General features: G+C 40.4%; 1 non-coding gene across 3 annotated transcripts in view; it reads left to right on the forward strand.

The window, feature by feature from the left end:
• LOC103248709 (uncharacterized) overlaps positions 1 to 24,705 on the forward strand; it is a 77,745-nt gene that overhangs the window by 13,195 nt on the left and 39,845 nt on the right. For all 3 annotated transcript variants that reach the window (XR_012094877.1, XR_005242688.2, XR_012094878.1), the window contains exon 2: positions 2,737 to 2,882. This is a non-coding gene — a transcript (uncharacterized protein). The remainder of the gene's footprint in view (positions 1 to 2,736; positions 2,883 to 24,705) is intronic.

A 24,705-nucleotide genomic window follows, 5' to 3' on the forward strand; every position in this document is an offset into this window, starting at 1 on the left:
ATAAATTATGCAGTCTCAGGCAGTTCTTTATAGCAGTATGATAAATGATGAATATAGGAGCCATCCTAGGGTGGTAGTGAATATGTTTGTGAAGTGGTTAATAATATGCCAAGTCTGACAGATGTGATAGAAAAGGAGAATAGAAGATCATAGTGTGACTGGTGGTGAAAATAAAAATAGAAACGCCTTTAGGACTGGCAAGCAATTGAGTGAGGAGGAAGGACAGTTGATGATGGTCACAGAGGATATTTGGGGGAGTGGCATCTTTAATTTTGAGCCATGGTGAAGGATAAGCAAGTGTTTTAGGGTTCTTGCTAAGTGACTGAGGTGCGTTGCAGGTGGAGGGCACTGGAGTTAAGGACATCAGGAATTCATAATTGTTAACATTTATACATCTCTACAAATTTGAATTATTTTTCAATAAGGAAATAATACTGCTTTTTTTTTTTTTTTTTAAGCAATAAAAGCAACACAGATACATTCTGGCATATTACAAGGAACAAAACAGAGGGAGAAATTTCAGGTTCAAATCCAGGTCAGTAAGTCAGCAATTCTTTTTTTTTTTTTTTTTTTTTTTGAGACGGAGTCTTGCTCTGTCGCCCAGGCTGGGATCTCAGCTCACTGCAAGCTCCGCCTCCCAGGTTTATGCCATTCTCCTGCCTCAGCCTCCCAAGTAGCTGGGACTACAGGCGCCCACCACCTTGCCCGGCTAGATTTTTGTATTTTTTAGTAGAGACGGGGTTTCACCATGTTAGCCAGGATGGTCTCGATCTCCTGACCTCGTGATCCACCCATCTCGGCCTCCCAAAGTGCTGGGATTACAGGCTTGAGCCACCGCGCCCGGCCAGCAATTCTTTACTGAACTCACATATGTTTTGCTGGACTGGATTGAAAGTTGATGCATGTTTGGCAGTTCTCTGAAATAAGAAAAGGAAAAGAACATGTGAGGCGAGATTATGGGAAGCATTATTGCACGGATGACTGGCATTCCACATGGTGATGGTGGGAAAAGGGAGGACAGTCATTTTTCCTGTCACTGAGTAAGAGATTATAGGGAAGCTGGTAGAGAACTGAGGATGGTGCAGAAAGAGTGACAAAGTGACTTGTATGAACTCCACAAAAGAAAAACTGGCTGAGTCCTGTGGACCCAACTGGGGTCTGTATATGGGCATGGGGGCAAGGATAATGAATTCCTCTCTTCCTGGAGCAAAGAAGGAGGTAGAGCATATGGCCTCCTTTGAGGGGATTACAAGCAGTTCAGTTGTCGAGAGCAGGAGAGGTAGCAAGAAAAGGCGCAGTGAAAAGAAGTGAAGGACATACAAGTCAAAATCAGGGAAAAGTTTGTTCATAAAAAGACAAAGCTGACTTCAGATAACATCACGGTTCCTCTGCAACTGGCATTTATGATGTGTAAATATAGGCCAAATAATAAGTAACTGCATTGTCAGTGATCCCAAAGGGCCTTGAAGACCTTGAGAGAGGAATCAAATCTCAGAGGGAGAAGATGCCTCTTGTTTTTATGCAGAAGAGAAGAGACACACCCTTGGCCCTGTTTTTGTGTGTAACTGAAGTGGAAGCTAGGAGTAAGGAAGTGGCTGCTTTTTAAAATCTCATCCCTAATAAGCCAATGATTTGGTATTTATCTTCTGGACCAGAGGGAAAAGGGATCAAAGGATTTCATAATTTTTCTGAAACAGACCAAGTACAGGGTGATTTTTAGTTTAAAGTAAATTGACAAGAACCTTAGATTCCTTTAAATTCTACTTTCCAAAATCAAGAAGTGGCTTAAAAACACAAAAGCAAACCCTAACCCATATAAAGATTATAGGCTGGCTTAAGAAAAAGGTGGGTGGGTGGGGCTAAATAATCTAATTCATACTCTGGCATTAAAAATTGGATTACAGTGCCAGGTTCATTGCAAATGCCATATACATGTTTGCTATTAACATTTTATTTCATTAATTGATTAATTGATTCCCCAGTGTATGTCTCAAAAACATTTTATTTATAACTGATATTTACTCACCTCTAAATTGTGGAGCATTTCATCTATGATCTCATTTAATCCTCACAACAGCTCTAAGAGGTATGTGTTATTGTTATGCCTATTTCACTTAGGAAGAAACTGAAGTGCAGGGTGGCCAGGTAAAGTTGGCCTAGTCACATGGCTAACAAGTGGAGAATCTGAGACTGAAGCTCAAGTTTGTCTGATTCCAGCGGCAGCACGCTTACCACACTATCTTACACCAACTTTCTTGTGCCAAGACATTTTATAGTCCGGAGGAAATAAACACCAGTTGAGGTAAAATGACAATAAGAGAAACTTGGGTTTATACGAAGGAAGAGCTTTTTGAGTGTCTGAAAGACACGAGAAATCGAAGATAGATACGTCTTCCTGGAGCTGTTGTTGTCAGCAGGAATGAGGCAGAATGACAGCTAGAAATCTGTCCCAACTTCATCTCCTCTGTGAATCTGTCCCCTGGCCAGGGCAATTTCCAGCGAGCTTTCTCCTGTTTGAATGCAGCCCCCAGAGCATATCCCAGTTCCCACTGTAAATCCTGAGTTGAAACTGGCATTGGGAGGCACCTGCCAGCACCCTCCTGCGAACACCGGTGAGTCTTTCCTCGGCATCCCAAGTACGTCATCCACCGGCTTCTGCTCCATCATTTCTCAGCAACGTAGAATATGTAATTTTATTATTTAATACATAAGTGTAATATATTTATTTCGTTTCAGGATGTGGAGCTGAGAAGCCCCAGTTTCCACTTTCTGACTCCTGGACTCAGCTGATTTGAACCCCTCAGTAGAACAGCAACAGCTCATCCGCGGCTTTCCTAGAAGTTCCTGACCTAGCAACCCGAAAGGCGTTCTAATCAAGTGAGGTAAGATGAGCATTTCCTGCAGCTGCTGGGTTTCAGAGCTTTATTTAGATTCGCTCAAAAAGTCACTCACTGCTCTCAATTTGCATGAATGTCTGTTCCCAACTAGACAAGGCTGTGGCTGGAAGACTACCCGTGAGTCAGGGAATTGAAGCTGCCTTTGCAAGCTGAATTCATAATTGCCGTGAGAAGGCAACAGCATCAAATCCTCCAGCATGCCAGTTCATTAGGAGATGAATGAATTGACAGCTCCTCACCTTACATAGGCACCAACCGGCTGTTGGTCTTTACCCAGCTCTGGGTTTGTACCCGCCCTTCTGACCCCAGCCGTGGCGTCATTTTGACTTTGATCTGGGAATTGCTGTTCTTGCCAGCCTATTGGCTCCCTCTGTTGAGGGAGACGGCTCTTTTGAGTGTCCTGGAAATGGAGATACAAAGGTGGACAAACATCTACACTCCGAAGGCAGAGAATAGTACTCCCCAGTTTCTATTCGCATATAGGCCAGAGCAAGAAAAACAGGAGAATGCATTGTAAAGAGTTTTAGTTCAGATACAATATGAAAGCACTTGATTGTAAGGTTGTTTTTTTTTTTAAAAAATTCAGCTAAACACGTGTTGGACAAATATAGAACCATATCCTAGAATGGTTATTTTATTTTATTATTTTATTTTGAGACGGAGTCTCTCACTGTCGCCCAGGCTGGAGTGCAGTGGCCCGATCTCAGCTCACTGCAAGCTCCGCCTCCCGGGTTCACGCCATTCTCTTGCCTCAGCCTCCCGAGTAGCTGGGACTACAGGCGCCCGCCACCACTCCCGGCTAATTTTTAATATTTTTAGTAGAGACGGAGTTTCACCGTGTTAGTCAGGATGGTCTGGATCTCCTGACCTCGTGATCCACCCCACTCGGCCTCCCAAAGTGCTGGGATTACAGGCGTGAGCCACTGCTCCCGGCCTAGAGTGGTTTTTAAAGAGCTTTATTTTCCTGCTTTTTAAAACTTTAATACATTTTCCAAATTTCCACAAAGAGAACATATCTCAACAAAATCAGGAAAAAATGCAAATGAGAAAAGATGAATACTCAAGTGCCGCTCGGTTCAGTCCAGTGCCGGCTGGTCAGGCCTTTTGCTGCAGCCTGTAAAGGTGCTCAGTAAAGATATTGCACGCCTGGGTCTGGAGTCTCCGGGGAGCAGGTGGATCAGAGACAGCATCAGTGACAAGAGCAAGGCAGACGGTGGGAAGGCCACACGGGGGCATCTCACACACTTCTGTTCATTCCACAAACAGGTTTTCCTGGGGGAAAGTCTACTTCTGGAAAGAATTGTCTGTTGGAAATAAAGATGTTTCCCCGCCGCAGAATAGGCTTAGAGAAACAAGTGGAGGCAGACAAGAGGGTCCTCCAAAGTTTGGGTCTAGCCAAAACTTCTTCTCTTGTTAATAGAGACAGGTTCTCACTACGTTGCCCAGGCTAGTCTCAAACTCCTGGGCTCAAGTGATCCTCCTGCCTTGGCCTCACGAAGTGCTGGGATCACAAGTGTGAGCCACCACAGCTGTTCTGGCCTAAACTTAATAGTAAATCTACAGCTGTATTCCAGAAAACCTATCAGAATAACCTAAAATGTTAGAGCATGTGGAAAAAGGCAATGTCAAAAAAAAGAAAAAAATGAAATAAAATAAAATAAACAATAACTCTAAGTGAAGTAAAAATATTGGATTAATGATAATATATGATGAATGCTAATTCTATACTGGGCAGAGAGTATTATTTTATTTAACCTTTACACTAACCTTTTTGAAGTAAATGCCATTGTTACTATGTCCATGTTACCGATGAGGAACTGAGGATTAATGAGCTTGAGTCACTTGCTCAAGGCCCCATAATTGCTAAAGATCAAAGCCCTGTCTGCTCTGGGTGGGACTCCAAAGTCAGTGCTTTCGTCCACAATATTACTCTGTTCTTCTGAGAGTAAGAGAGGCTTGGGCCAGGCATGGTGGCTCACACCTGTAATTCCAGCACTTTGGGAGGCTGAGATGGGAGGATCACTTGAGCCCAGGAGTTCAAAATCAACCTGGGCAACATAGTGAGAACCCCCATCTCTAAAAAAGTAAAATAAAAAATAAAATTTTGGCCAGGCGCAGTGGCTCATGCCTGTAATCCCAGCACTTTGGGAGGTGGAGGCAGGTGGATCACTTGAGGTCAGGAGTTCCAGACAGTCTGACCAACATGGTGAAACCCTATCTCTACTAAAAATACAAAAATTAACTGGGTGTGGTGGCATGCGCCTGTACTCCCAGCTACTCAGGAGGCTGAGGCATGAGAATCACTTGAACCCAAGAGGTGTGGTCGCAGTGAGCCAAGATCACACCACTGCACTCCAGCCTGGGTGAGAGAGTAAGAGTCATCTCAGAAAAAAAAAAAAAAAAAGACAAATAAAAAACAAAATAAGTGAATCGGGCTTTATTCTCTCATCCAATGGTTGAATTCTTTCTAAAACCAATAGTTTTAGAAAGTCCAGATAACAGCTAACTCCCTGGATACCAAGGTGGTCCATGCACCATCTGGCTACTTTAAGAGAGTTAGTAGAAAGTGATGATAGGCTGAGAGTGGTGGCTTGTCCCTGTAGTCCCAGCACTTCAGGAGGCACAGATGGGAGGATCATTTGAGCCAAGGAGTTTGAGACCAGCTTAGGCAACATAATGAGATACCATCTCAATTTCTAATTAAAAAAGAGGAAGCGATGCTGAATATTTTTATAGGTAAAAGTTTTAATTTGGTGTGTTTTTGGTCCAGTTAACTTGGATTCATCATATGCTTTTTCTCCTGGACAGTCAACACAATTATTCAGTACGTCCTCTGTAAACTGCACTGTGTCATTGCTGTGGTTAGTGCTAAAGAAATGTAAAGTATGTGCTTTGTTCTCAAGGATCTTATAAAGTACCTGGGCAACCAAAACTAACAACCTGAACTACATCACATCATACTCCTGCTAAAATCCTTCAGTGGCTCTCTATTATAATTAGCATACCGTGTTCAATAGGGTTCTTTCATTCCCCATCCCATCCCCTTAGCCTTTTTTTTTTTTTTTTTTTTTTGAGAGGTGGGATCTTGCTCTGTGGCCCGGGCTGGAGTGCAGTGGTGCGATCTCAGCTAACTGCAACCTCCACCTCATGGGTTCAAGCGATTCTCCTGCCTCAACTTCCCAACTAGCTGGGACTACAGGCATGTGCCACCATGCCCAGCTAACTTTTATATTTTTGGTAGAGACGGGGTTTCACTATATGTTGGTCAGGCTGGTCTCAAACTCCTGACTTCAGGTGATCCGCCTGCCTTGGCCTCCCAAAGTGCCGGGATTACAGGCATGAGCCACTGTGCCTGGCTCCCTTAGCACTGATCTCTACGTTTGAAGGCAGTTTTCTGTGTACACCTGTAACTTTCTGCTCTTGGGCTTGTTTTTCTGGCCATGAATATGCTAATCCCGCACAGGGTCAGCTGTAAGTAACAGAGAGTTAATGCCCGACAGTGAAGGGATTTGGTTAATAATGAGCTCATGTCCATCCATAATGTCACAAATGACAGCATTTTTTTAATGGGTGAATAGTATTTCATTGCGTATATATACCACATTTTCTTTATTCATTTGCTGTTGGATACTTAGGTTGATTCCATATCTTGGCTTTTGTAAATAGCACTGAAATAAATAGGGACGTATAGATATGTCTTGAATATACTGTTTTCCTTTCCTTTGAATATGTATCCATCAGTGGGATTGCTGGATCACATGGTAGTTGTATATTTAATTTTCTGAGGAACCACAGTGGGGCGAAGTTGGTTGACAGCAGGGTATTATATATTACAAAATAGCTAGAAGGGGGACTTCTGAATGCCCTTATCACAAAGAAATAATACATGCATAAGGTGATGGATATGCTGGATATCCTGATTTGATCATTTTACAACACAGACATGCATTGACACATCAAATTGTACTCCATAAATATGTACAATTACAATTTTAAAAGGAATGAAATTATACATTGAAAAACAAAAGAGCCCAGCTTCCTGGCCTCCTGGGTGCCTGTTCTACATATACCCCCTTTTGGAGTTTCTCAGGGGGATTGAGGCGCAGGTGTGGCCTGTTCAACGACACACCTTTTATTGGCTTCATTTTCTTTTTTCTCTGTCCTACTGCCATACCTTCTAAATAAACTGTGGCTGCTCAAACTTGTCTCAGGACTTGCTTCTGGGAGGGTCCAACCTACATCGAAGGCTCTGTGTGGTCTGGTTCACGCTTACCTCCCAACCTCAACTCACGCCATGACATTTTGCTCATTGTATTCCAGCCACGCTGGCTTTTCTAGTTGTTCACACCTGTTCTCTCCCTATGAAATGTTATTTTTTCTTCTTTATATGATTGGCTCTTTCTCATCCTTCACATCTGTGCTTAAATGTTACTCCAAGGAGAATGTCTTTCACAATCCCAGTCAAATATAGTCATCCACATTGCAACCTAGTCTTCGCATTCGCGCATTTACCACCACTTATTACTGTACAAGTATCTGTATGTTACTGATATGTGATCTGCTTCTTGCTTAAAAATAGTAAAGAAAGCTCCTTGAGGGCAGAAACACATCTGTTTTCTTTACTATTTTATACGCAGAGTTTAGTACAGGGTCTGAAAACATAGTTTGCATTTACTACATATTTGTTGAATGAACGTAAAATGCCAGAATATAAAACAATTTGAGAACAACTAAGTAGGCTCTGAGTGGTATTGGGTGGAGTGAAACTGGAAAAAAGGAGAGAAGTTAGGGAGGATATTGTATGGAACTGCCTTCAGCCTTTAGAAGTAAGTAGGATTTATAGATGAAATGCGGCATTGGCTGAGCACCTCTTATGTGCCTGGTGTGCTAAGCATTCTAATAACAGGCATTATATAATGTAATCTTTACAAGTTTGCAACCTGCAAAAAGTATTCCAATTTGTAAAATGGAGGCATTGAAGATATGAGAGATGAAGTAATTCACCCGTAGCCACAAAGCTAGTCATGATTAGTGCCACTCTTTAAACCCGGGTCTTCCTGTTACCAAAGTATATTTTCTTTTCAGTACTATCTCAAAATGTGTGTGTTGATTATACAGATCACCAGGTGATGAGATGTTGATGAAGCAGAGCAAACCATTATCACTCCTGAGAAAAAAGAAAGCATTTGACCCAGCAACCGTAATTAGTTACGTAATTTCTGTTACATCATGCATGAAGAATTGAAAGGGCTTTGGGAACAGCAAGTGGGTTAAAAGCGCAGAGACTATGTTTCCACATCTATGAACATGGTAATTGTGACATTTGCCTTGCTTACTTCATTGGATTGCTTGACACTCAAATGTGAAAACATATTTGAAAGTGCTTTGTAATTTCTAAATTCCATATAAAGGCGATTGTTACAACTCTCCTGCCTCTCTAAATATCATCTAAAATCACCCAGCATGCATATATTATTAGAAAATAGCAATGAGGCCGGATGCCGTAGCTCATGCCTGCAATCTCAGCACTTTGAGAGGCCAAGGTGGGTGGGTCACTTGAGGCCAGGAGTTCAAGACCAGCCTGGCCAACATTGTGAAACCCTGTCTCTACTAAAAATACAAACATTAGCTGGGTGTGGTGGTGCATGCCTGTAATCCCAGCTACTCAGGAGGCTGAGTGAGCCACATGAATTGTTTGAACCTGGTAGAGGCAGAGGTTGCAGTGAGCCGTAATCACGCCACTACACTCCAGCCTGGGCAACAGAGTGAGACTCTGTCTCTAAATAAATAAATAAATAAATAAATGGAAAATAACAATGAAGAAGTTTCATGCTTTGAGTAAAATTTTAGAATGAGGGGTGGAAGGGACAATAACAAATACTTTAGTTCATCCACCTGATTCTGTAATTCTATAAAGATGTACCAAAATACCCAGAAAGGAAGCTTCAGAACAACACTTTAATGAATTATGTGAAGAAAATGTCTTAATACTAAATGCTTTTTATAGTAAAAAGAACCATGAAATTTTATAGACACCAAAGTTAGACTGATAATGTTTAGTGAATATATCCCCTGAGAATAAATTCTTTGGGAATTAGCTGAGTTGTCACTTTCCATTTTCCTTGTTTTTTGATTAATAAACATTTAAAATACGGAGTAGAGAAACACCTAACTTAGTAGTCTGTCAAAGTAAAAAGGGAGCAAAGTGATGATTCTTTTCTTCTGAATTCCCAGCTTTTAACACCTCCCAGTACCAGACCCACAGACAATAGCTGACCACAAGGCAATTGTTATCATGTTTGTTTTTCATCTCTCAGAAGGTCCTATGGCTCTCTGTGTATTTCCACATTCTTCTCTGGGTTTGTACTTAATGTCGCTTGCTTCCAACTGCACAGTCCTTGAGGGTTGCTTTAGATGATACTATGTCAACTTGGTCAAGTGGGGCACTATATTTCCCAGAATTCCTTACCTAGTGTGGTTCCAGTTTAGAGTTGACCAAAAGAACAATGTGCATGAGATTTGGGATATCAGAGCGACGCAACAGCCATTCCTCTCAGAAGTTCATCACAGTCAGACATGTTGTCAGACAGATGGAGAGATGGGTACCTTGTGGGTCTTAGGTGGTTCTGGCCTTCCTCTGCATTCAGCTTGTCCTCCAGACTGCGGGCTCTGATGACCAACAGCCGCTCTGGGCTGTGCACCCACAGAGGCAGTAGTTAACATAAGGCCAAAATTCCCACGGACCTCTCCAAAAGTTTCCCTATTGTGTCCCCACTTTAGCTGCTGGACATGATTGTTTCTCAGAATTTCCTCCATGCCCCTACTTGTTTACCTGTGCCAGCACTTTGGTCAGACTTGTTTAATGTCTCTTTTTTTCTTATTGTGCAACTCCTCCTGCCAGACTTTCACTTCTTTAGTGCCTTCTACTTTGGTATCTCATTCCTATAATAAAGCTTAATGTCTAACAAAGGTCTAATTTAAAAAAATGTTTTTATTCTCTGTCTCTTAGGGTAAATTGCAGTGGAACAATTGTAGCTCACTGCAGCCTTCAACTCCAGGGCTCAAGCAATCCTCCTGCTGGGACTACAGGTCCTGGGTAATTTTTTAAATTAATTTTTTTTTTTGTAGAGATGAGATCTTGCTATGTTGCCCAGGGTAGCCTTGAACTCCTGGGCTCAAGAGATCCTCCTGCCTCAGCCTCCCAAGTAGCTGGGACAACAGGTGCATGCCACCACACCTGGATAATTTTTAATTTCTTTTTTAGAGACAAAGTCTCTAAAAAATGTTGTCCAGGTTGGTCTGGTCTTGAACTGCTGGCCTCAAGTGACGCTTTTACCTCAGCCTCTTGAGTCACTGGTCTAATTTCTCTATTGGTCTTTTATATCCATTACACTCATGGTTGTTTTCCTTCTCTTACTGAATTCTGACTGATAGTTTATTGGTGTTGAATGTGACTCTAGAGAAGCAGAACCTGAAGGATGAGAATCTGAATCTCTTCTCTGGTCTGGCTGAATTGAAAGCCATCAATGACTGCTGTCATGGGTAGATAAGATACCAGAAGTCAAGGACATATCATAGCATAACACTTCACTTAGTTACCATCTGTGGTTACCTGCAGTGAAGGGTTTATAGAAGGTAAGGCTCTGGATGGTCAAAAACATGTTGCCATAGAACATTTAAATGTAAATAAAGGCCTGTGGTGGTGATTGGCTTCTTCCAATTTCTCTGGAGGATTTAGAGAAGGAAAATAGTGAGGTCAGGGCTTAAATTCCCAGCTCAAGGTCGAAGTAAAGGACCAGAGAGTCTCTGTGACTTCTGTAAAATAACCTTTATCTACTATAGCCTCAGGTTAAGGTTTCTGAAAATCAATCTCAAAGTTTAGTCCTTTGAGTGGCTGAATTATAACATAAATTGAATTCACAGCCTCACAGAGTCTCTCGTGATAAAATTTGGGCATTGGTGTAGAACACCATCAATTGGGGATGCTGAAAATTAGGTTAGGGGCGTGTGGAAAGATTTTGATGAAGGTGAGAATCTTAAGCCCCAAATTCTGCTAAGCATCCTTTGCTTGTAGAAATATTCTTTTCCAGGTCCAGCATGGTGGCTCACGCCTGTAATCCCAGCACTTTGGGAGGTCAAGGTGGGTGAATAACTTGAGGCCAGGAGTTCAAGACCAGCCTGGCCAACATAGTGAAACACTGTTTCTACTAAACATATAAAAATTAGCTGGGCATGATGGCACATGCCTGTAGTCCCAGCTATTCGGGAAGCTCAGTCACGAGAATCATTTGAACCTGGGAGGCAGAGGTTGCAGTGAGTTGAGCTTGCACCACTGCACTCCAGCCTGGGTGACAGAGCCTTGGTATGTCTCAAAAAAAAAAAAAAAAAAGAAAAAAAAAGAAAAAGAAATATTATTTTCTCCTCTATCTGATAATTTTAATTTTCCTTGCCTGAAGAACCTTTAATGACCCCTCCAGTGGCAACTGTCTTGTATGGGAGCACTGGTTCTCACCTCAACCACCTGGGAGGTGAAGAAGATCTAGAAGATCTCATTGCTTCTAGATCTCTAAGTGGACTCAAGTTCTGGAAGGCCTCAGGAGTCAGGTACAACTGTGACCCATGAAAAGTTACTATACACACCAAAAGGATCACAAGATTTTGAAAAAAATTTTTTAAACAGTTTTGTAATTGATTTTGTAAATTGTAATTTTTAGTTTAAAAATATTTAATGGACAAATAAAGTTTGAACGTATTTAAGGTGTGCAATGTGATGATTTGACATATGTATACATTGTATAATGATAATCACAATTAAATTTTAACATATCTATCACTACCCATATTGTACATTAGAGCACCAGAACTTGTTCATCTTATCTATTCAATTTTTTTTTGAGATGGAGTTTCGCTCTTGTTGCCCAGGCTGGGGTACAGTGGCATGATCTCGGTTCACAGCAACCTCTGCCTCCTGGGTTCAAGTGATTCTCCTGCCACAGCCTTCCAAGTAGCTGGGATTACAGGCATGCACCACCACGCCTGGCTAATTTTGTATTTTAGTAGAGATGGGGTTTCTTCATGTTGGCCAGGCTGGTCTCGAACTCTTGACCTCAGGTGATCCACCCACCTCAGCCTCTCAAAGTGCTGGGATTACAGGCGTGAGCCACTGTGCCCAGCCAACTTATTCATCTTATAATGGAAAGTTTATACCCTTCTTTGATCAACAGGTCCTCATTTCTCCCACCCCCCAGCCCCTGGCAAATACTGTTCTATTCTCTTTTACTACAAGCTCAAAATATTTTGATAATTTTTATAGAAAAAAAATCTGAGAAATATGTATGGGAATTGTCAGATCAAGGTAAATTTATTAATATGGGTTCACTGGCCACAGATTCTGCATTCAGTGTTTTAGCTTGAATGACTGGGAGTGGCTCTAACAGTTTGTTTTGATGGTTGGATCTATGCAGAACACAGATGGATCTTGAAAAATGGTAATGTATCATTGTGAACTTACTCAGGTAGTGACATCAATTGCAGCTGCTCTTTCAGATGTGGTTTCTTTACTGGAGCACATCAATATATCACCTAAGACCTGGTATGTAGCTATTGATGTGACAGATGCTTTCTTCCCCCTCTGTACTTGTTATTCAAAACCACCAGCAGTATATTATCATTTTGACAAACCAATGCTCTATTCAGCACTCGACACATTATTTCATAAATTGTTAACACACTTTATTTTATGAAGAACAAAGAAGAGGAGGAAAGAAAGGAGAGCTCTGAGCCACAGTCACAGGAAAGGAAGCAGGGGAGAAAAGAAACGTTGAGTGAGACACTGTATTAGAAACAAAGAGATCTGCAAAGCTGATATTTAAAAACATCTATTGATGTGATTTTCTTTTTCACTCTTCTTTGTTTGTGATATCCCTCCTATATATCCAGAGCCTTGGTAAATTTAAATCTTTACACTAAGGATTTGTAGAGAAACTCTAGACACCATTTATGAAAGATTTCTACCTTTCAAGGGAAGGAGTCTGTAGAGAACAAGGGATGGGGGAAAAGAAGAGTGGGGAAGAAGAGAAAGAGAAAAGAAGGAAGGAAGGTTCAAAGGCAGGAAGGCAGGAAGACAGGAAGGAAGGAGGGAGGGAGGGAGGGAGGGAAGAAGGAAGAAGGAAGGAAGAGAGGAAGGAAGGAAGGGAGGGAAGGAGGGACGGGAGGGAAGGAGGGAAGGGAGGGAGGGAAGCAGGGAAGAAGGAAGGAAAGAAGAAAGGGAGAAAGGAAGGAAGGGAGGCAGGGAAGGAGGGAGGGGAGGGAGGGAAAGGGGGGGAGGGAGAGAAAGAGGGAGGGGAGGGAGGGAGGAAGAAAAGGAGGAAGAAAGGAAAGGGAGGGAGGGCGGAAGGAAGGAAGGAAGGAAAGAAGGGAAGAGGGAAGGAAGGAAGGGAGGGGAGGAGGGAAGGGAGGGAGAGAAGGAGGGAGGAGAGGGAGGGAAGGAAGGAAGGGAGGGAGGAAGGAAAGGAGGAAGAAAGGAAGGAAGAAAGGTAGGAAGAAAGGGAGGGAGGGAGGGAGGAAGGAAGGAAGGAAGGAAAGGAGGAGGGAAGGAAGGAAGGGAGGGAGGGAAAGAGGGAAGGAGGGAGGGAAAAGGAAAAAGAGTAGGGCATTATGGTTTGATGTATGTGTGCTGGCACTCTTCTTCTTATCCTTATACCTCACTGGAGTGGGAACACAGGATATTAGGCATGGTGGAAACACCAAGACAAGCACAGATAAATTTCTGTGAGGTGGGATCCTTATATAATAAGATTATAAGAAGAATGTTCAGAAGTAAGTGGAAAGGCTGAGGCTACAAGTCGAATGTGGTACTTGTTACAGAAACTAGGAATTTGGAACTAGGTGACAACATGGCTCATTTTAAAAAGATAACAGCCAAATTCTTCTCTTGTTCCTACTATTAACATGATTTGTGTCCTTGAGCAGGTGACTGCTACTTTCCTGGGAGTCATTTTCTTACCAATATTATTACTTTGTTAGATTATTTCTTAGCCCGTCCAGTTCTAACATTCATTCATTCACCAAATATCTCTTGAGCATTACTGTATACCAGGCACTATGCTTGGCACTAGGGATACTATAATGTATAAGAAAGAATCTCTGGTCTCAAGGAGATACAGTCTAATGAAGGTGACATACCTTCTTTAAAAACCTGCAGTGTGACAATAGAGATACATAACAGTTACAAGGGTGGTAATAAGTTAGAGGAGACACCTGCAATCTATACCTAGTCTGAGATATACATAAATCTGAGTTGCTTTGTCTCTTTTGAACTCAAAGATACCTGCAATTTAGGAATATTTGGAAGACAAAGCATTCAGAATTGGATTCTAAATATTTTTAGAGTTTTTGGAGAAAGAGAAATTGTCTCTTTAAAAGAAAAGACCAGACCCTGATCTGTAGGCTTTATCAATTTCTGTGGCATACATTCTCTCATCAGGGCCAATTTCAAGCTCTAATGTGATGCCCCTGAACATAAAATTGGGGAGAAATACACACATTGGTCTTGTGAACCAATGCCGGCCTGCTCCAGAGCACTCTAGAGCTTCCACCAGTGCTCCTGAGAGCAACCTGGGCTTCCTAGCCATCTCTCAAGGAGGGGCCAATGAAGATGAGACTCGAGGGAGCGAAGGATATTTTCTTGAGTGTGCTGGGACACTGATCTGTTTGGGAAACACTTTACACATCAGGACACAGAAAATCTGGAGTAGAAGGGAGGCAGCACTTTCAGAGTTCCAGACCCTCCTCATGCTTGTCTGGGAGTGGCTGGTCTGTTTCAGTCCCTGCTCGCAGTCGCCGCATTATAAAGAGAGACACTGCTTTCCCTGAATGGGTTTCCATGGCAACCTCACCCAGCAGGCAAAGAACAGTACTCTAAGCTTTAGCCAGAAGGTTGGGAGATAAAAATATATTTTGATTAATCCAGGACCCATGCATGACTGAGACTCAGGAATTACCTGAAAACATAACACCAGTCAGGGTGAAATTTGCATACTTTTCTCTTTGGTAAAATGAAACCCTCAGACAAATGAACCGATGCCTTGCCTTTATCATTATGGTTCTTTCTATGAGGCTGGATTTTGCTGGTATCTTTTCTTCTCTGAATTTCTCATTCTGGGTACATCATATTACAAAAGAGGCTGTGGCCTCTGAGCTGACTTGGTCCAGTAGGAAAACAGGGAACACAGTTCATATTTCAGAGTTGAGACCTGAAGTGTAGCCCCCATCCATGACTCAGTGAAATATCTATATTTCTTAATTTTCTTTCCTTAAAACCACACCCTCCCTGACTACCTTGCAAGTGGACGGTGAGGCTCAAATGAGGTCATAGATATGGAACGTTTTTGGAAAAAAAAAAAAAAGAAAAGCTTCTATGCAAATGTAGGTTGTAATGATGACGATTATTAATATGCCTTGGGCTTAGCTGAGGGAGGAACTGAAGGAAAAAGTCAAGCTCCTGCTCCTGGAGGCAGCCAGGGGCTGCAGCTCTCTTACGATCAGTGTCCATGAGGCTGCACATCTATCCCTGCCACACCAGCGGTGTAGACTCGCTGTGTTTTCATTCCAGAAGGGTTGCCTTCTTCTATCCCTGCACCCTCCTCACAGAGATCTTCTCTTCCTCCCACTCCAACTCCCCCTAAACCCAGATTTGCTTCAGCCTGTCTGCTTCTATTTCCTTCATGCTTGAATGTCAGTGAACACACAGCCTCCTTCTACTTAAACTCTGTAGCCCACTTCTTTGCTCAAGGCGTATTATTTTTCTCCTGTAAGTTCCAAGGCTTTGGCCTACTCACCTCTGTGATCTTTAGCTGTTGTCTCGAGTTTGGGCTTTTGTTCCACGCCCACATCCATCTTCACCACAAGGAAAAGCTCATTAAAGCACACTAAGAGGTCTTTAAAATTCGAGGGAGGTAGGTCATTTTTAAAATTTATTTTTATTTTTATATTGTGCTCCATTTTTAAAAAATCTTTTATTTTGAAACAATTGTAGGCTCACAGGAAGTTGCAAAAATAATGCAAATAGTTGTATGCACTCTTCACCCACCTTTCATCGGTGACATCTTATCTAGCTGTAGTATGACATTAAAACCAGAAAGTTGACATGGATACCTTGGTGTTAACTAGACTACAGGTCGTATTCAGCTTTCACCATTTTTAAAAACTGCATTCATTTATATGCTTGCGTGTGTATTATTCTATGCAATTTTCCCATATATAGGTTCATATAACCACCCTGATGATTAAGATCCAGAATTGTTACATCACCCCAAAAGAATGCCCATGCTACGTCTTTGTAAGAATGCCTCCCCTCATCCCACTCCACCCCCTCCCCAATCCCTAGCAACTGTTAATCTATTTTCTGTCTCTATATTTTTGTCATCTCTAGGATGCTCTATTAATGGTATCATGCAGTATATAACCTTTTGAGATTGACTTTTTTTTTTTTTTTTTGGTAAGCATAATGCCCTTGAGGTCCCTCCAGGTGTGACATGTATCAATAGGTCATTACATTTTTGTTGATGAGCTGTGTTCTATATTACGGGTACATCAGAGTTTCATCAACCATTCACTAGAAGAAGACTCCTGTTGTTACCATCATTCTTTTTTATAAACAAAGTTGCTACAAGCAATCGTATACGGGTTTCTTTGTGAACACATTTTCATTTATCTGGGATAAATGTCCAAGAGTAAAATGCTGGTAACTGCATGTTTAGTTTCATAGGAAATGACCAAACCACTTTCCAGAATGGCTGTAACATTTTATCTTTTCACCAGCAACCTATGAGTGGTCTAAGTACTCTACATCCTTGCCAGCTTTTGGTGTTGTCACTATTTTTCATTTCAGCTGTTCTAAAAGGTATGTAGTGCTATCCCATGTGGTTTTAATTTGCTAATAGCTAATTATGCTGAACATCATTTTATGTGCTTATTTGCCATCTACATCTTTCTTTCAGGGAAATGCCTGTTCATTTCTTCTGCACATTTCATAATTGTTTTGTTTTCTTTAGTTGTTTTGTTTTGCTTTGTTTTTGAGACAGGGTCTCACTCTGTTGCCTAGTCTGAAGTGCAGTGGTGCAATCACAGCTCACTGCTGTAACTGCCCAGGCTTCAGTGATCTTCCCACCTCAGCCTCCCAAGTAGCTGGGACTACAGGCACACCACCACACTCAGTTAAATTTTTTGTTTGTTTGTTTGTAGAGATGGGGATTCTCCATGTTGCCCAGGCTCGTCTTGAATTCCTGGGCTCAAGAAATCCTCCCGCCTTGGCCTCCCAAAGTGCTGAGATTGTAGGCAGGAGCCATTGTGCCCAGCTTGAGAGTTCTTCATGTAGTTTAGATACAAGGTGTTTTAAGATACATGGCTTACACATATTTCCTCACAGTCTGTAGCTTGTCTTTTCGATATTCTAAAAAGGTCTTTCACAGGCCAACAATTTTTTATTCTGATGCAGTTTAATTATCAATTTTATCTTACATATTGTGCTTTCGTTGTCATATTTAGTAAACCTTAGCTTCTAAAAATTTTATAGTTTCACATTTTTACATTTAAACTTATGATACAGTTTGAATTAATTCTTATATATTATGTGAGGCTTATGTCAAGGTTTATTATTTTTGTCTATCAATGTCTGATTGCTCCATCACTATTTGTTGAAAAGACGATCCTTCCTCCATTGAGCTGGTTTTGCAATCTGTCAAAAGTCATTTGGGCATATTTGTGTTGGTCTTTTTCTGGGTTCTCTATTCTATTGCATTAATCTATGTGTCTGTTCCTCCGCCAATACCATACTATCTTGATTACTGTAGCTACATTATAAGTCTTAGCCTCAGGTAGAGTGATTCCTTCTGTTTCATTTCTCTTTTTAAAAATTGTTTAAGCTACTTTGGTTTTTTTTTGCCTTTCTGTATAATGAGCTTGTTGACACCCTTATCTTTCAATTTTCTGATTTTTTTAATATTTTATTTTATTTTTTTCAAAAAATAGAGACAGTGTCTCACTAGGTTGGCCAGGCTGGTCTTGAACTCCTGGCCTCAAGTGATCCTCCCACTTCGGCCTCTCAAAGTGTTGAGATTACAGGCATGAGCCACCGCATCCACCAATTTTCAAATATTGTATGCCTCTCCATTTATATAGATTTTCTTTCACTTCTTTCACCAGCATTTTGTATGTTCGAGCATACAGACCTATATATGTTTTGTTAGATTAATACTTAAGTATTTCATTTGGGACTAATTGTAAATGATATTAAGTTTGTAATTTTTGTTTTTCACATGTTCATTGCTAGTATATAAAATACATTTTGATTTTTATGGGTTGATCTTGCGTCCTGTGAACTTGCTGAACCTACCCATTGGTTCTCTAAATTTTTTATTGATTTCTTGAGATTTCCTATGTAAATAACCTAATCATCTGCAAATTTAAAGCTGTTTCTTCTTTTCCAATAGATACGCCTTTTACTTCCTTTTCTTCTTGCTCTGATTAGGACTTCCACTACTCCACTGAGTAAGAGTAGTGAGAGTGGACATCCTTGCTTGGTTCCTAATCTTAGAAGGAGAGATTCAGTCTTTGATTGTTAAGTATGATGTTAATTATAGATTTTTACAGATGCTGTCTATTAGGTGGAGGAAGTTCCCTCCCATTCCTAATTTGCTGAGAGTTTTATCATGAATGGATGTTGAATTTTGTCAACTGCCTTTTCTCTATCAATGAATTAATTTTCAAGTATCAAAACAGCCTTACTGGTTTATTCTAGTCCTTGCCCCATTTGGTTATGATCTATAATTCTTTTTATATTTGCTGGATTTGATAGGGTAGCTTTATCTTGTTTTTGTATTTTTGCATCGAAGTTCATAAAAAATATTAGTCTCTAGTTTTACTTTTTAGTTTTTTTCTTTACTGTATACAGGTTGGGATATTTCGGTAATACTGGTTTCATAAAATGAGTTGAGAAGTGCTTTTTCCTCTTCCAGTTTCTGGAAGAGATTGTGTAAAACTGATGCCAATTCTTTTTAGAATTTTTGGTAGAATTCTCCAGTGAATTGGCCCAAAGAGTTCTGTTTTAGAAGATTTCAAATTATGGATTCAATTTCTCTAATAGTCATAGGACTATTCGGATTACTTATTTTATACTGGGTGAAGCCTTTAACATTTATAAAATCCGAAATCTGGATTCCTCAGAAAGCAAGACTTGAGGCAAAACTTTATGGGTTATTAGTTGGTTAGGTGTGCAAACGCAGAGAGTGGGAGTAAGGGGAAAGGAAGTAAGGTGTGGGAGGAGAGAGAACCAGCATGAGGGTGTATTACTAAGCTGGCAAGAAGCAGGACTAGCTGCTGGATTTCACAGGATCTCTCATGCTAAAAATGCCTGTTTCTCAGGAAAGTTTCTCTGAGGGAGGAAGAGAGAAGAATTTATCCACTGGTGTCCATTGGTCAGAGTGAGTCACACAGGGTTAATTTCTCTGACGCTTCTGAATGGCTCAGGTGTAAGTGCCAGCTGTCCAGTGGGTCTCACCTCAGGGTCAGCAAACCACCTCCTGAACAATAGATGCCAACTCAGGTACAAGGGAGGCACTGTCAAACTGTGCCTGCTCGAATTTGGTCAGTTGAGTAGAGCTGGTTGTTACAATGAGTAGGACACGAATGTGCATTTCAAACCCTCTAAGACAGTGAAGCTAAGAGGATATCAATTAGGTGGTGCAGAAGAGGTGAGGTATCCCGGGCTGTTGAAAAGCAAGAGAAAAAGGCTTAAAAATAAGTCGATAATTGGGTATATTTCAATAAATCTCAAAATAGTTCCCTGATTATTTAGTATTCAGATTTCATTTGAAATTTAAGTGGAGTTTCGCCTGACATTCTCACAAAATCTTCCTTCCCTTGTGCAATTTACCTTCATCTTTTGTATCTAGGGATGGTGTTTTTCAATTTCCCATTTCTTTCAGAGAGGACTCCTTCCCCTCTGAGGTCCCCCATGTTTCCCTCTATAAAGGAGTTCTGCTGGGCATCACACGGGAGAGTAGAGATGCTTCTAGACTCTAACAGCCCCTTTAGAGTCTTAGGTGGCTCAAGACAAGTGTCTCTACTCTGAATGGCCATTCTGTCCTATATATGAAGAGTCAACTTGGGCCATTCCCTGAGAGTAAATATTCCTTTTTCCATGGTCCTTAACATAAAAGGCCACCATAGGAGTCACTGGTTGTGTTTCCAAGCAAGACAAGCCTCAACAATCCCAAACCGATGAGAGTTTATTAAAATTTTAAATTAAATTTTATTTGTCATCAAAGTAATACATGTACATAATTTTAAAATAAAATAGCACCACAGGGTTTACACGATAACAGTGCTCCCTGCTTTATCACTCTCTACTCCCAAGGCCCATCCCCTCCAGGCAACCACTTTAATCTCCGTTAGCTGTTTCTTTTGACATTTTCCTCCATATTTCAAAACAATATGACTGTGCTGCTATGTCTTTATTTTATTTGTTTTCATTTTAGACATATTTATCGATTTCCCATTACAGGAGATGGAGGTTTAGCACATTCACGCTTTCATTTTGCCTTCCCCATCCTACCAGTTTGGTTCCAGGGGCGGTGTTCCAAACATTTCCTAACTGTCTGAGTAACATGCAGAAGAGTTATTGGCTGCCTGGTCAAACCAGCGCATAGCAAATGAGTATCAGTTTTTGTTTGTTTGTTTACATCAGTAAATACCGTAACGTAGTAGATGAGTGCTCAAATTCTGAAGCCAGACTTTCTGTGTTCTATTCTGCTTTGGCCATGTTTAGTTGCACAATCTTGGGCAAATTAGTTAGTGTCTCTATGCCTTTTCTGGGGCTAATAATAGTAATGATCTCACAATATCTTGTGATGGTGAAATAAGTAAATATTAATAATAGTAATGATCTCACAATATCTTGTGATGGTGAAATAAGTAAATATTAATAATACTAATGACCTCACAATATTTTGTGATGGTGAAATAAGTAAATCTTAATAATAGTAATGACCTCACAATATCTTGTGATGGTGAAATAAGTAAATCTTAATAATAGTAATGACCTCACAATATCTTGTGATGGTGAAATAAGTAAATATTAGTAATAGTAATGACCTCACAATATTTTGTGATGGTTAAATAAGTAAATATTAATAATAGTAATGACCTCACAATATCTTGTGATGGTTAAATAAGTAAATATTAATAATAGTAATGACCTCACAATATCTTGTGATGGTTAAATAAGTAAATATTAATAATACTAATGACCTCACAATATTTTGTGATGGTGAAATAAGTAAATCTTAATAATAGTAATGACCTCACAATATCTTGTGATGGTGAAATAAGTAAATCTTAATAATAGTAATGACCTCACAATATCTTGTGATGGTGAAATAAGTAAATATTAGTAATAGTAATGACCTCACAATATTTTGTGATGGTGAAATAAGTAAATATTAATAATAGTAATGACCTCACAATATCTTGTGATGGTTAAATAAGTAAATATTAATAATAGTAATGACCTCACAATATCTTGTGATGGTTAAATAAGTAAATATTAATAATACTAATGACCTCACAATATTTTGTGATGGTGAAATAAGTAAATCTTAATAATAGTAATGACCTCACAATATCTTGTGATGGTGAAATAAGTAAATCTTAATAATAGTAATGACCTCACAATATTTTGTGATGGTGAAATAAGTAAATATAGGTAAAGCACTTAGAGCAGTGCTATAAAAAGCCATATATGTGTTTGCTATTATTATAATTACATTCTTATTCATATATAAGATCCTCTTGCTGAGCCAAGAGAATATAATTATATTTCCTTTTTTGTACCCTTTTCATATCTTATTATCTTATTAATAATTAAACAAATAATTAAAATTTGTTTACTTCTTCATGACTCTATCACAAAATCTTCCCACCTTTCAAAGAAACTACAAATTCCCCTTCCGATACTGTTTCCATATAGTCAGATAATCAGGTATTATTCCAGTTTTATCCTTTTTTTTTCCTTCTGGGTACACTGTTGCTGGAATCTTTTGTGATCCTTTTTCAATTTGTGCTGGCTGCTCTCTAAGCCTATAATACAGCCACTGTCCCAAGGCTTCACTTTGCAAATCTACCATGTTGAAAATCTTATTCACCAATATGTCTTCTTTCTTGGTTTAATCCAGCAATTCTCAGCTTCTGCACTATTGGCACTTTGGGTCAGATAATTCTTTGTTGTGGAACGTTGTCCTATGCACTGTAGTATTTAGCAGCATCCCACTAGATGCCATTAGCAGCCACCTCCCACCTTGTGACAGTCAAAAGTCTGCAGACGTTACCAAATGTCCCTGCTGGGCAAAATTGCCCCCAGTTGGGAATTTCTAGTTTAATCCTTCGTTTTATTAAATCACATCTGAAAATAGCTTCCCAAGAAAGGCTGCATAGAATGTAAATTTTTAAAGACTTTGCATGTCTGAAATCTGCTTTATTCCTACCTTATGTCTGATTGTTAATTCTTCTGATTCTGCAACTGTGGGTTGAAATAATGCTGGCCTCCTGTTGCCCCAGTTTTTCAAGCTATTGCTCCACTGTCTTCTGGCTTTCAGTGTTGTTGTTAAGTTTGATGTCACTCAGATTCATTTTTCTGTTTTGGCAATTATGTTAGTTATTAATTGCTGTATAATCCACTATCTGTAACTTAGGGATTTTAAACAGCAACCTTGTTGTTATTTTTCATGATTCTGTGGGTTGGTTGGGACTCAGCTGTCTCACCTCGGGCCTCTCACATGGTCTCCCTCTCAGTTGGAGGGCAGATGGGGCTGGAATCTCCAACATGACTTCACCTACACATCTGATGTCTTAGTCGGATGGCTGGAAAACTGCTCAGCCAGGAAACTGGGGTGGCTGAACCTTTCTTTTTCTCCATGTGGTCTGAGGGTCTCTCTCCTCGTGACCTCTTCGATAGGGTTGGTCTCTCCATGTAGTTTCTCAGCAGGCCACCTGAACTTCTTACCTGGCAACTCAGGGCTTCTGAAAGCACAAAGGCAGAGCAGGTAGGTATTCCTCAGACTTAGGACAAAGCCTGGCATAGAATCTCTTCTGTCTCATTCCATTACTTAGAGTGAGTCACAGGGCCGAACCAGATTTCATGTGGGAGGGGACTGTATGAGAGTGTGAGAGTTGGGAAGCGTGGTTCACTAGGGCTCATCTCTGAAGACCAGCTACCAAAGCTACCGCATTGTTGTTTCTCAAATACTTTTTCTTGTTTTCCGAAGGTTTCTTTTTTTATAGCCTTCTGTTCTTAGTTCATGGATGCAGTGTTTTTTCTTTATGGAGTATATTAATTATAAATTTAATATCTTTTGTGTCTCCTTTCCTTTGACTGTCATTTCTTCTGTTTTGATTTTCTGCCATTGGATGGAAGCTTATCCTGAGTACTACATTCCAAGTGAGACTCTAAAAAGCTGATTGGAGTCTCAGGAATAATTGGTGTGGCTTGTCAAATCATTGTTTTCCTGGTACAGTAAGGGGGCACAGAACCAGTTGTTTTATTGTGGGTGTTATAAATGTCATTTTGGGGTGTGTTTTTCTTTAGAATTTTTCCATTTCTCCAGAGAAAGGCCGTCCCACCTTTTGCCTGAGGGGGATTTGTTTGGCAGTCAGTATTCTTGAGACCACAGAGTTGAAGAAGGCTGGGTACACAAAGTTGATTATCTAGACTTCCATGGAATCCTCCTTCTTTTGACACAGTGCCTCTTCCCTGTTCTGTACTGTATTGGATCCTGTCTGAAGACTCTTCACTTGGTTTTTCCAGATAATTACCTAGCTCCTAATACCACTGAGAAGGGGAGTCACCTGGCTTCTCCTACTGGAAGAGAACCTGAGGGACTAACTGCCCATTATAAAGACTTTCAACCTAATCCTCCCGTTTCCATCTACCCCTCTTCCCATCTTTGTATCTGGTGCTTCCAATTTCTAAGGCTTTTCAAGTGTTCTTGAACACAGATCAGCTTGACTTTCATTGGCATTTCCTTCTGCAAACACTTAGGCTGTAGCTATTCCAACTCTCTGAAGTCAGTTGTTTATTCCTCTACTTATATTCCAGTTTTCAAAAATATGTTGCTATCTCTCTCGTCTGATGTTTTCTTCTGTTTTATTTGTCCTTATGGTCTTATAACGTTCACTCTCATTTTAGGGGGAACTCAGAACTCAGGAGGGAGTGTAGATAAACTTATGTTTAATTCACCGTATATGATTCAAAACCTGTTTTCCTTTTCTAAAGCCCAGGAAATTATATTTATAAACTTCCTAGTTTCAAGATCATACTTCATCAATGGAAAATTCTATCTAACTTCAATCTAACCTGTTGTAATGCACGACCCAGTAGTTCTCAACTCTGGCTGTATATAATAATCATTTTCTAGCTCTGAAAAATGCTGATACTTGGACCTATCCCAGATAAAATTAATCAGACTCTCTGAGGTGAACATGTGCAGCAAATAATAAGTATAGTTGATGTGTAGCCAGGAAGGAGAATCAACAGTGTGATGGTGGTGATGGGGGTGTGTTAGTCCATATGCATTGCTAGAACAGAATACGGGACACTGGGTAATTTACAAAGAACAGACATTCATTTCTCACAGTTCCAAAGGCTGGAAAGTCTGGAAAGGGCTGATCTCTGTTTCCAAGATGGTACCTTGATGCTGCATTCTTTACAGAGGAAGAATGCTGTGTCCTCGTATGGTGAAGGCAGAAGGACGAG

The sequence above is a fragment of the Chlorocebus sabaeus genome, chromosome 1, assembly GCF_047675955.1.
Source record: "Chlorocebus sabaeus isolate Y175 chromosome 1, mChlSab1.0.hap1, whole genome shotgun sequence".
Lineage (NCBI taxonomy): Eukaryota > Metazoa > Chordata > Mammalia > Primates > Cercopithecidae > Chlorocebus > Chlorocebus sabaeus.